Genomic DNA, 13428 nt, shown 5'->3' on the forward strand with positions numbered 1-13428 from the left:
CATCTAACAAAAGAGGGTTTCTTCTGGTAGCTCCCCCACAAGTCCTTGGGTGTCCAGATGGGGTCACGTGCCTGTCCCTGCACACATCGTGGTGGCAGGGAAATGGGATAAGCTGATTGGCTTAAGCTAATCAAGGAGCATCCCTGGAGGTGAATCCCCTCAAACGACAGGGTGAGAATGGGGCTGGTGGTCCCCAAGGAAAGTCAGCTTACTGTTGGTGGGAAGAGGGGGCATGGATCCTGGGAACCTCCGGGGGCTCAGATACCTGGGTCAGGTCTCAGCTCTGCTCCTGTCTTCCAGTGGGAACCCGGGCCTGTCCCTTCTCTTCTTCATGCCTCAGTGGCCAGGTCTATACCATGGTGGTGGTGGTGGGGTGTGTGTTGGAGCCCTCCCAGCCCTGCCACTCTGCAGGTCTGTGGGTCTCGGAGGAGGTGGTAGTGTTACCTCAAGCCAGTGGCTATATGGACTGAATTGTGTCCCCCTAAAATTCGTATGTTGAAGCCCTAACCCCAGTACCTCAGAATGTGACTGTATTTAGAGATAAGGCTTTAAAGAGGTGATTAAGTTAAAAATGAGGCCATTAAGGTGGGCCCTAATCCAATCTGACTGGTGTCCTTATAAAAAGAAGACATTAGGACATACAAAGAAACATCAGGGGCACATGCGCCAGCACAGAAAAAAGGCCATGTGAGGACATGGCCAGAAGGTGGCCATTGGTAAAGCCAAGGAGAAAGAGAGGCCTCAGGGGAAACCACACCTGCCGACACCTTGATCTTGTACTTCCAGCCTCCAGAACTGTGAGAAAATGAATTTCTATCATTTAAGTCACCCAGTCTGTGGTACTACATTGTGGCTGCCCAAGCTGACTAATACGATGGCCATGAACTTGGAAGAAACAAGCCATTCCGTGAAGGCGGAGGGTCAGCCCCACCAGGTTCCCATCCCCACCCCGCCTCTTACCAGTTACGTGACCCTAGGCAAGTCACTTCACCTCTCTAAGTGCAGCAGCATGGCTGGGGGAACACGTTCTCCAAAAGTGGTTGCTCTGTCAACACTTTCTATTGGCCACTGGCAGACATGGTGACTGCCCGGAGCATGATGGAAAGGTAGAGGGAGCAGAGGCAGAGCTGGGGCCAGTCTGTTCATCAGGCTACTGAAGCATCCGTGGCCAGACCTTGAGCCACACGAGGAGCAGTTAAAGGGCAGCATGCTCCCCACTGACCAGTAGCAGGGTTGTCCTCTCAGCCCTGCATGCCCCACCTCCAGACCCTGCCCTCAGCACTTCAGGGCGGAACTTTTTGGGGGCTTCCTCTCCCAGATGATAAAATCTGGCTTGTGCTTCTGCCAGAGCCCAGATTCCTCATCTGTAAAATGAGGATAATAGCAGCATGTACTACATGGAATTGTTGTAAATATTCAATAGGATAATAAACGTAAAGTGCTCAGCGCAGCACTTCCTACAGAGTAAATGCTCAAAGAGTGAGTGTGAAGGCGATTGTGATCGACTAGGCTCAGACCCTATAAGGTGAAGACACTGCGTTTGCCTGAGAGTTAGAGCCATGCTCAGCTTCCTAAATGCACCCCCACCCACCCACACACAGCTCCACCTGTGCGGCCACCACCTAGGTGGCTGGACCACCCTCCTCATTGGTCTCCCTGCACCCAGGCTCACTTCCCTCCATTCCAAGCCCCACATGGCAGCCCGCATGGTCCTTCAAAACAGCCCAAAACATGTGAGTCCCAGCAGAAATTCCCCCCACCCCTGCACATTCCCCTTATCCCCAGGATCAAGGTCAAGCTCTCCACGTGTCTTACCAGGCCTGCAATGATCAGACCCCTGCCCTCACCTTCGGCCTCTTCTCCACCGCTCCTTTCTCCAAGCACCATCTCCCACCAGACTGAACTATTTTCAGTTCCTTAAACACACCAGGCCTGCTCTCATCTCTGGGTCTTTGCCTGTCCCCTCTGCCTGGAATACACTTGTCTCACCTCTTCATTTGGATGTTACTTCTTCTGGGAAGCCCTCCTGGCCTCTAAGCCCAAGTTAGGGGCCTCCTCTATGCTCCCATGGCCCATAGTTCTCATGCTGGGTTGAAATTGCCTTTTTATCTCTTTGTTTCCCTGCCCCACTGGGAACTCTGTGAGGGCAAGAGCTGTGACTACTTCATTCACCACTGAATCCCATAGCCTGGCCCAGAGCCTGGAAAATTGCAGGCTCTCAATTAACATTTGCTAATTGTATTGGTTTCCTATTGGTGCCAGAACAAATTACTACAAATTTAGCAGCTTAAACAACACAAATTTATTATTTTACAGTTCTGTAGAGATGGGGTGTGGGTCAAAAGTCTGACATGGAATTTCACCCTTTCTGGAGGCACACGGGGAGGATCCATTTCCTTGCTCATTCAGATTGTTGGCAGGATTCAATTTCTTGCAGGTTGTGGGACTGGCAGTTTCCTTGCTGGCTGTCAGCTGAGGACCATTTCCAGCTTCTGAGGGCCACCCACATTCCTTGGCTTGTGGCTGCCTTCCTCCATCTTCAAAGCCAGCAACACCAGATTGAGTCACTCTAATGCTTCAAATCTTTCCTCCTTCTTCCATCTCATCCCTCAGACCCAGATAGGAAAGATTTTTACTTTGAGAGACTCATGTGATCAAATTGGATCTCCCCAGATAATCCAGGATAATCTCCCCATCTCTAGGTCTGTAACCTTAATCACATCTGCAAATTTCCTTTTCCCATGTAAGGGAACGTGGGCAGGGGTTAGGACGTGGACATCTTTGGAGAGCTATTATGCTGCCTACCACATTAACGAATGAAAGTTATTGAAAAATCAGCGGGAATAGAGAAAGAAGCCTGGATGAGGGCAGGCTGCCCACAGGTAGAGAGCTATGCCTGGCACAGTGCCTGCCGCTTGCTGCCTGCTGTCAGGAACGGGGAGGAGCTGAGTTAGGGTCCATAGGGAGGCTGTGGGACCCAGGGGAGGCAGGAAGGAGCTGGAAAGGAAGACCCTTCTCCACGAGGGTAAGGATCAGAGTAGAATTCTTTGGGGCCATTGAGGATGCAGAGTCAGGAAAAATTAAAACTCCAGGTAAAATGGCAGGGATGTGGGTTTAACTTTCCTTGGACTAGAAATTGATCCTCCCAGTTATAACCTAGATTTCAGCTAGACTCCTGGCCCTTTAAGATACAAATATGATCGCTTAAAACAACTACCTCTTCTCCTGTGGAGAGCTCAGTGTGCTTCCAAGAAGCCTGTAAGTAACCAGGGCCTACCTCTCACTTGTCACCCCTGGATCTAAGCGCCAGCTAATGCTGATTTTGTTCAGCTTCTGTCCCTGTACCTCACTGTCTCCATAGGAACTTGACCCTTCCTTTGATGTATACACACACAGGCACTCACACACATGCATACGTTCTACTCCTGCAGGGCCTTTGTGGGTCGAACAGCCTTTATTGAAAGTCCAGGATGATAGAGGGGAATTTAACATCACAAGCATTCAAGCTAAAAAACTCCTTAAATTCACATACCAAATATTCTTTATCTTAGATGAACGTTCATGCTTCCTGCACTGGAGACTTCTCACTGGCCACACTACAAAGCTCCCTGGACTCTCACCATCTTGCCGGCTTCTCTATCCCTTTCACCCTTCCTCTTTACCCCCTCTGAGTTCTTCTCATCCCAGTATACAGAGTAATGGGGATATAAGGAGTTATGGGCCCTAATTCCTCACCCCTCCTCATATCCTTTTACCACCTGACTTCGCAATTCCCTTCACTAGAAGTGGAGTGCACTTTCCCACTCCTTGACCATGGGCTCGGCCATATGACTTGTTTTGGCCAGTGGAATGGTAACAGAAATGATAGAAGCAAAAGCATGAAATGTGCTTGCATGGTGAGGCTTGATCTCCTGCCCCTCTGTGTTCCATGAGAAGAGCTTCCCTGGGGTAGCTACTGTCCCTTGAGAATGAAAACACGTGGTCAGACCTGAGCCCAATCTACAAGAAGGAGCCAAGCCCAGCTGGATCCACAGCTTGAAGCAGGGCTGCCCAATTGAGCCCAGCTTAAGTTAGCCAACCCTTAGCTGACCTGCAAACCCATGGGTGAGAATAAATAACCATTGTTTTCAGCCACTGAGTTTTGGAGTGAATTGTTTTGCAATAACAACAGACTGATACAGTAATGGTGCTGGAAGTTGGGGAGGTTGCCATCACAAAAACTTCAAATATGAGGCGTTGGGTTTGAGACCAGGAAAGGAGCAGCAAGAAAACATTTTAAGGAGGCTGGAAAATGGTGGGGAAACTGTCATAGGAGACAAGAAAAGGCACTCTGTGTTAAGTAGTGAGAAACATTTAATATAACGTGTGTATGAAGATATGAATAACTGAAAATTTTTCTAATGAACTTTTGGAGTTGGGGGAAGATATCCAGTGGCAAAAATCAAAAATAGGACTTTCTTGCTACTAGATAAACTTGAAAAGGTACTACTACAAGAACGAGATGTGCTTATAAAAGAACTGGCCAGTTTTGCAAGCAATAGTTAGGGAGAATATAGAGTCCAGAACTTGCTAGGTTGAAAAATAAAACTCTCTCATCTCCAACCTCTCCAGCTAGTAAAAGATTCTTAAATCAAAATACAGTTTGGGAGCGAAAATCAAATCAAGGGCATGGATCCTTTCAGCTGACAAAAGGGTTCCTAGAAAGATTAAGTGTGTGTTCCCAGAAAATCCTGATGCCCCCAAATTACCAGTATGTTAACTGAGTCTATAGAAAGAGGCAGATGTCAAAAAGAATTGTGAGTATGGTTCTTGTCACATGGAGTTGCCTGGAATCACATACATTGAAAATCCAACATGTTTTTGAGAGTGATGTATTGGCAAAAGTGCCATCAGCCTGGATTAAAAGAGGCAGAGATTTCCCTAACTTTCTATGGGAATGTACCAAATTGAGAAAGTTGATCAGCCACCAAAAAATGTATATTCTTCAATGTTCTTTTCAAGATACTCTTCAGAATTAGCCAAGGGAGCTGTTGGAAAGGGAAGGATTTCCCAGAGGGCAGAACCAAGAGCTGTAGAGAACAGCAGACTGGGGAGCTACTCCCAGGGAGCAGGCAGGAGCCTAATCAAGGAACACATCTTAATCCCAGGATGGGGAGACCTGGCAACATTTGTCCAGTGGGATTTCAGAATTGCTGTGGCCCCATTACTGCTATGTGCCTCTCATTCTTCCCCTTTCCAAATGGGAGTGTTTGTTGCGGTTATGTTATTTCTGTTCCACGTTGTACGTTGTGGGAGTGAGGAGGCAGACAACTTGTCTTTGTAGCTCATAGACCCTGGAATCCAGAGGAGTCACATCCAGACCTGATGTAGATCGTGAGACCATGGACTTTGAGCCTCATGAGGATTTTGAGCCTGGATGAGACTTCGGAGGGTCTTGGGATGGGGTGAATGTGTTTTGCATGTGGGAGTAGTTAGAATAATTGTGAGTCAGATGGAAGAGTCTGGTTGACTGATTTATTGTTCCCAATCCTTCACTCTTCGCTGGGTCCATGCCTTATGTCATGTGACTTTGTAGTTTCTCCCTCTGGAGGTGAAATGCACTTCCCTGCCCCTTGACTTTGGGGTTACCATGGGACCAGTTGGCCAGTAGAATATTAGCAAATAAGACATAAACGAAGGCTTAAAATGTGCTTGCATGGTAAGGTTTCCTCTTTAGCCCCTCTGACCTCATCATGAGATGATCTTCCCCTGGGGTGGCTGCTGTCCCTTTAGCCTGTGCCTGCCTGAATGAATACATGTAGAGCTGACCTGACCCCAACCTGCAGAGGGAAGCCAAGCTCAGCTAGAGACACCATTTAAAGCAGAGAAAGAATAATTTATTATTGTTTTAATCCACCAAGTTGAGGGTCACTTATCATTCAAGAAGAGCTAACGGACACACTTGCCTTTTGCCTCTGCAGCCCCTGCTCTCAAACTCAGTTCTGAGCTGACTCTTGCTTATCAACAATACATTGAGGGGGCCAGCCCCATGGTGTAGTGGTTAAGTTTGGCATGCTCCACTTCAGCGGCCTGGGTTCACAGGTTTGGAGCCCGGGCACAGACATACACCACTCATCAGCCATGCTGTGGCAGCGACCCACATACAAATAGAGGAAGATTGGCACAGATGTTAGCTCAGGGCTAACCTTCCTCACCAAAAAAAAAAAATACATTGAGGTTCTCAGCTAAACAGAGAGCCTTCCTGAGATTACTTCCTCTAGCAAGTTCTACCCTCCTTAGAAGGTGGTCATATTTTTAAACCACGATCTTTTATTTTCTGTTATGATTTATTTATCCACTGGAAACATGTTTGTCTACAGGTAAGAGGAAATCCCCAAAACAGTAGCTTAACAAATGAGGGATTTGTTTATTCTCTGTCTCTCTGTCTCTCTTTCTCTATGTATGTAAATGTATATATATGCATACAGTCATGTATATATACATATATATACATGTGTATCACACCATGTATATGTATATACAGTCATGTGCTGTATAATGACATTTTGGTCAATGACAAACTGCACATACAATGGTGGTCTCATAAGATTAGTACCATATAGCCAAGGTATACACACCTAGTAGGCTATACCATCTAGGTTTGTATGCTCTATGATGTTCGTACAATGACAAAATTGCCTAACGACATATTTCTCAGAACATACCCCCCTCATTAAGAGATGCATGACTGCAGTCTTATCAATTTTGCCAGATCTGTCAGTTTTATTAGTCTTTTCAAAAATCTAACTTTAGGCTTTATTGATCTTCTTAATTATATCTCTGTTTTCTATTTAATTAATATATGATCTTATCTTTCTTATGTCCTTCCTTTCACTTTCCTTGGGTTTATTTTGTTTCCTTTTTCCAACCTTTTAAGTGATTAACTCATTAACTTTACACATATCTTCTTTTATAAGAATTAGAGGATATAAATTTCCCTCTTAAAACTCTTTTTGCTGATAACACAGATTTGGGAAGTGGTAATTTCATTATTAATCAATTCTAAATATTTTAAATTTTTCATTATAATCTCTTTTTTTAGCATGTCAATTATTTTCATGTACATTTTTAAATGTTCTAATATAGAGAATATTTTGAATTTTTTTGTTATCAGTTCCTTACTTGATTTCGCTAAGGTCAGAGACATAGTTTATATGATTCCATTTCATTTGTTAAAGTTTGCTTTATGGCCTAGCACCTAGTCAATTTTTATAAATGTTCTAAACACGTCATAAAATGATGTACATTCTCCAACTCTTGTGTGCAGAGTTTTATATGCCCATTAGCTGGAGGTCACGTTTGATGTCCGCTTTATCTGTCAGTCACCAAGAAAGATGTGATTTTTTTTAAAAAACTTGTCTTTACAACAAGTGGTGCTGGAAAAACTGGATATCCATACAAAGAAATAATAATGATAAACCTCAATAATACCTTGCACTATATACAAAAATTAACTGAAAATGGATGTTAGATCTAAATTTAAAACCTAGAAGAAAATATAGGGAAAATCTTTCTGATCTTGGGTTAGGCAAAAATTTCTTAGATAGAATTCCAAAAGCACAATCCATAAAAGAAAAATATGATAAATTGGACTGCATCAAAATTAAGAACGTCTTCTCTTTGAAATACCCTATTAAGAAAATGAAAAGGTAATCCACAGAGTAGGAGAAAATAATTGCAAATCACATACCTGATAAAGAACTTATATCCATACTACATAAACAACCTCAAAACTCAATCATGGGGCCGGCCCAGTGGTGCAGTGGTTAAGTTCACGAGTTCTGCTTTGGCGGCCCAGGGTTCACTGGTTCGGATCCTGGGTGTGGACCTACTCACCACCCATCAAGCCACGCTGAGGAGGCGTCCCACATAGAAGAGCTACAACTCTACAACTATGATATACAACTATGTACTGGGGCTTTGGGGAGGAAATAAAAAAGAAAAAGAGGAAGATTGGCAACAGATGTTAGTGCAGGGCCAATCTTCCTCAAAAAACAAAAACAAAAACTCAATCATAAGAAAGGAAACAATCAAATTTTTAAAAGGGGGGAGCGTCCGGCCCTGTGGCACAAGCAGTTAAGTGCGCGCGCTCTGCTGCAGCGGCCCCGGGTTTGCGTGTTCGGATCCCAGGTGCTCACCGACGCACCACTTGGCTAAGCCATGCTGTGGCGGCGTCCCATTTAAAGTGGAGGAAGATGGGCACGGATGTTAGCCCAGGGCCAGTCTTCCTCAGCAAAAAAAGAGGAGGATTGGCAGATGTTAGCTCAGGGCCGATCTTCCTCACAAAAAAAAAAGGGGGAGGGAGCAAAAGATTTGAGCAAATACGTCACCAAAGAAGATATGTAGATGGCAAATACACACCTGAAAAGGTGTTCAACATCATTAGACATAGGAAAATGTAAACTAAAACCACAATAAGATATCACTACATATCTATTAAAATGGCTTTTTTAAAAAAGCTGTCAATACCAAGTATTAAAGTAAAGACATAGAGCAATGGAATTCTCCTACACTGCTTGTGGGAAAGTAAAATGATACAATCACTGTGGAAAACAATTTGACAATTTCTTAAAAAGTTAAACATTTACTTAGGATACAACCCAGTAATCCCACTCATATGTATTTATGCAAACAAAATGAAAACTTAAAACCTGCACATGAATAACTATATGGCTTTATGCATGATTACCCAAAACTGGAAACAACTCAAATGTTCAACCTGGGAAGTGGATAAACAAACTGTGGTATATCCATATAATGGAATACCACTCAGCACTATAAAGGAATAAACAACTGATACCACAACAACATGGATCAATCCCAAATGCATTATGCTAAGTGAAGGGAGCCAGACTCAAAAGGCTACATACTATATTATATATGATTCCATGCTGGAAAAGGAAAACTATAGGGACAGAAAACAGATCAGAGGTGGCCAGAGGTGAGGGCTTGGCTGTGAAGGGGCACTGGGGAATTTCTGGAGCTAATGGAACTGTTCTGTATCTTGATTGGGGTGGTAGTTACGTGACTGTATGTGTTTGTCAAAAATCATAGAACTACATGCCGAAAAAGGTGAATTTTACTGTATGTAAGTTGTACCTTAATTTAAGAATAGACAAATATATTTGCACTAGTTATGATAACCTAGGTTGTGCTAAAATAACAAACACCCAACTCCAAAATCTCAGAAGTTTATAGCATCAAAAGCATATTTCTTTATTACTCTATATTTTTATGTCTGGTCAGCTGGGGGCTCTGCTTCACGTTTTCCTGACCCTAGGACTCATTTTGATGGGGCAGCCACCTTCTGGAGCATTGCTAGTCTCCATGGCAGAAAGAAAGATGGAAAGAGGGAAATCATGCATTGGCTCTTAAAGCTTCCACCTGGCAGTGACGCATGTCGCTTCAATTCCCATTTCAGGGCTGGCCCCGTGGCTTAGCAGTTAAGTGCACGCGCTCCGCTACTGGCGGCCCAGGTTTGGATCCCGGGCACACACCGACGCACCACTTGTCTGGCCATGCTGAGGCCACGTCCCACATACAGCAACTAGAAGGATGTGCAACTATGACATACAACTTTCTACTGGGGCTTTGGGGGAAAAACAGGAGGAGGATTAGCAACAGATGTTAGCTCAGAGCTGGTCTTCCTCAGCAAAAAGAGGAGGATTAGCACGGATGTTAGCTCAGGGCTGATCTTCCTCACCAAAAAAAAAATAATTAAAAAAATAAAATAAAAAATAAACCAATAAATTCCCTTTTCACTGATCAAAGAAAGCCAATGGCCATTTCTGTGTTCAAGGGCAAGCCTACTATACGCCCAGGAGAGAAATATTTGATGGACAGCACTAATGAGTTTCACAGTCTCCACTATGATGGTGAATTTGTCAGTTTCTTTCTACAGTTCTACCAATTTTTACTCTATATCGTAGTTCGAAGCTATAATACTATGTGGATACAATTTAGAACTATTATGCACTTCTGGTGAGTTGAACCTTTTTCATTATGAACCAGCCTATTTGTATTAGTCATCTTTTGCTAAGTTAGGCTGCAGGAATAGCATGATAGCATGAATCATGCACTGGCTCTTAAAGCACCCACCTGAAAGTGACACATTTCACATTACATTTGTCAAAAACAGCCGCATGACCACGCCTAACTTCAGAATCTCTGTAGCTTACAACAAGAAGGGTTAATTTCTCACTCATGTCATATGTCCTTTGTGAGCCGTTTGTAGCACTACCCATTCTTCATTCTGCATTATCTTCATGCAAGGATCCAGGCAGAGTATCCCCACTGGTGACAAGATCTTGCAGCAGAGGGAAAGAACGACGGTTCTTAAAGCTCTGCTCAGGAGTGTACACATACCTTCCACTCAAGTTTCAGTGACCAAACCTGAAGTCCACGGGGCAGGAAGTACAGGCCTTTTACAGGGAGGGGCAGCAAATTGTTGAGAACCATAATAGAATGCACCACACTATTTCTAGCAATGTTTTTTGCCTTAACGTCTATTTTGTACAATGTTAATATAGCTAATACACCCAGCATGGAATCTCTTTTGCCATTCTTTTACTTCAAATTTTCTGTCTTTGTGTTTTAAACAGTATATAGCTTGATTTTTTTAAAAATCTGATATTACAATCTGTCTTTTAACTAGAAAGTTTAAGTTCTTTAAAACTATGTTTTTTGTGATTACTGATACATTTGGATTTATTTTTCCACTTTATTTTGTGCTTTGTATTTTTTCCACTTTTTATGTTTTTTTTGTTTCTGCCTTTATTTCCTTCCTTTCCTTTTTTTTGTGTGAGGAGATCAGCCCTGTACTAACATCTGCCAATCTTCCTCTTTTTTTGCTAAGGAAGATTGCCCTGGGCTAACATCCGTGCCCATCTTCCTCCACTTTATATGGGACACCGCCACAGCATGGCTTGCCAAGCAGTGCATCGGTGCACGCCCGGGATCCGAACCCGTGAACCCCGGGCCACCACAGTGGAGCGCGTGCACTTAACCGCTTGTGCCACCGGGCCAGTCCCCCTTTCCTTTTTTTTTAATATTATTTTTCTTTTTCTAATTTGGCCTATAACTCTATTTTTATTCTTTCAATGGTAAGTCTCAAAATGTTAGTGTTCATATTTAATTAAAAGTCTAATGCTAATCAATATTTTTATGGACAGTGCAAAGATCTTGGACTGATTGAACTATTCGCTCCAATTCTTCACTATCCCTGTATGCAAACCCTTTGTCATAATCCTTTAGGGCTTCTTCCTACTGTAACTCTGGACTCTGTCATGTGACTTGCTTTGGCCAATAAGATGTAAGAAGAGCCTTGAAAATGTGCTTGTACATTTCCATTGCTCTCTTTTGTGTCCCTGCCATTGCCGTGAGAACTTGTCCCGACTACCTGGCTGGTGAGTGAGAGACCCGTGGAGCAGAGTCAAGGCCCCCAGCAAGGCCATCCTAGATCAGCTGACCCCAGACGTGTAAGCAAGCCCAGCCAAGCTCGGCAGAGCTTCCTAACCCATCCCTAGCAGACACCAGATGTGTGAGCAATAAACAAATACAGTTGTAGCCTTCTGAGGATTTGTGGCTGTTATGTGCTAGATAAGTGACACTCACTTTATAATGCTTTAACTTCAATAATCCTCTTATACTTTATAAACTACTATTCCATATTATTGTGGTTTTGCCTTTTTTAATCCCACAAATTATAAATTGTTCTCATTATTTGCCCCTGATGTTTGTTTATATTTACCATGTTTGCCATTTTATTTGCTCACCAATCCTTATTGTTCCTCAGATCTTCCTCCTGGGATCATTTTATTTCTTCCTGAAATATATCTTCTAGAAGATCCTACAGTTAAGTTCTGTTAGTAGTAACTCTTAGCTTTTGTTGATCTGAAAAGTATTTTGTTTTCATTCTTAAAAGATTGTTTGCTAAGCATACAATTCTAGGAAGACAATTGTTTTCTCTCATCACGTTAAGGCTATTATTTCATTAACAAAGTTATTTCATGCTATTATTATTATCATTGTTCCCATTATTGCCATCGAACAGTTAGGAATTAGTATCACTGTCATTCCATTGTAGATTGTCTGACTTTCCTCTCTGTCTGCTTTCAAAATCATCTCTTCTGCTTTGGTGTTATGTAGTTTCACCAGACTAAATCTAGGTTTTCTTTATCTTTATCCTATTTGGGACTCGTCTTTCCTGAGGATTCTTATTTTTCATCAATTCTGGAAAATTCTCAGCCATCATTATTTGACAAGTGCCTTGCTCACATTCACTTTACTATTATTTTATTTATTTATTTATTTATTTATTGAGGAAGATCAGCCCTGAGCTAATATCCATGCCAATCCTCCTCTTTTTGCTGAGGAAGACTGGCCCTGGGCTAACATCCATGCCCATCTTCCTCTACTTTACATGGGACAGCCACAGCATGGCCTGACAAGCGGCATCCGAACCCGGGCCGCCAGCAGCAGAGTGCATGTACTTAACCACTACGCCACAGGGCCAGCCCCTCACATTCACTTTATTATCATCTTCCAACAAAACTTCTAACATATGATGGACCTTCTCATTCTTTTCCATTTCTTTGTCTCTCTGGGATGCTTTTTGGGTTATTTTCTGCAAATCTATATTTTAGTTCACTAATTTCTCTTCAGCTGTATCTAATTTGGTATTTAACCCTTCCAATGAGCAATACATCTAAAATGGATCTGCCTCTGCTGCTTGTCTTCTCTGCTTATTTCCTCATGGGTTTTGCAGTTTTTGATTGTGAGTTCATATTCCTTTGGAAGTCTATCGTGGGAATTTTTTGAGGTTGATAGTGAGTTCTTCCAGAGAGGACTTGTGTTTGCTTTGGCCAAGTACCATAGGTACTAACTGCCCAGGTCCATTTTAAGTTGAAATGTTCAGCTTGTGGGCCTTTGGACCATGCAAACAGTCTTGCCATGCATCCACTACAGAAATGCTTTACCCCTCTACCCAGAGCCAAGGCAGAGAAAGACAACTTTCCTTGCTGCCTGCCTCTGAAAGGCAGATTTTTTTTTCCTCTAGTTTATCCTTCCCCTGAAGTTATATTCCTTCTTGGGTTTCAACCCGATGCTCCAATTTGGCTCTCATCCTGCCTGGATCCACATAGATGCCCTTACAGCTGGTAGCAGCATCACTGTTTACCTATCTCCAGAGATGATTTTCAAAATATTTGTCACTATAGCACACGCACCAACCAATCAAAACAGGTGCAGACTGCGCCTGTGTGTAACTTCTGACCATCAACTCTAACTTCCTGGTCCTGTGTTTCTCCTTTCTTTCTGGCCCCAGATGATTTTCCTGACTTTCTCACAAACTTATCCATGCATTTGAAAGGGTGTTTTCAAGATTTATCC

Source organism: Diceros bicornis, chromosome 28 (genome assembly GCF_020826845.1).
Source record: "Diceros bicornis minor isolate mBicDic1 chromosome 28, mDicBic1.mat.cur, whole genome shotgun sequence".
Taxonomy (NCBI): Eukaryota; Metazoa; Chordata; class Mammalia; order Perissodactyla; family Rhinocerotidae; genus Diceros; species Diceros bicornis.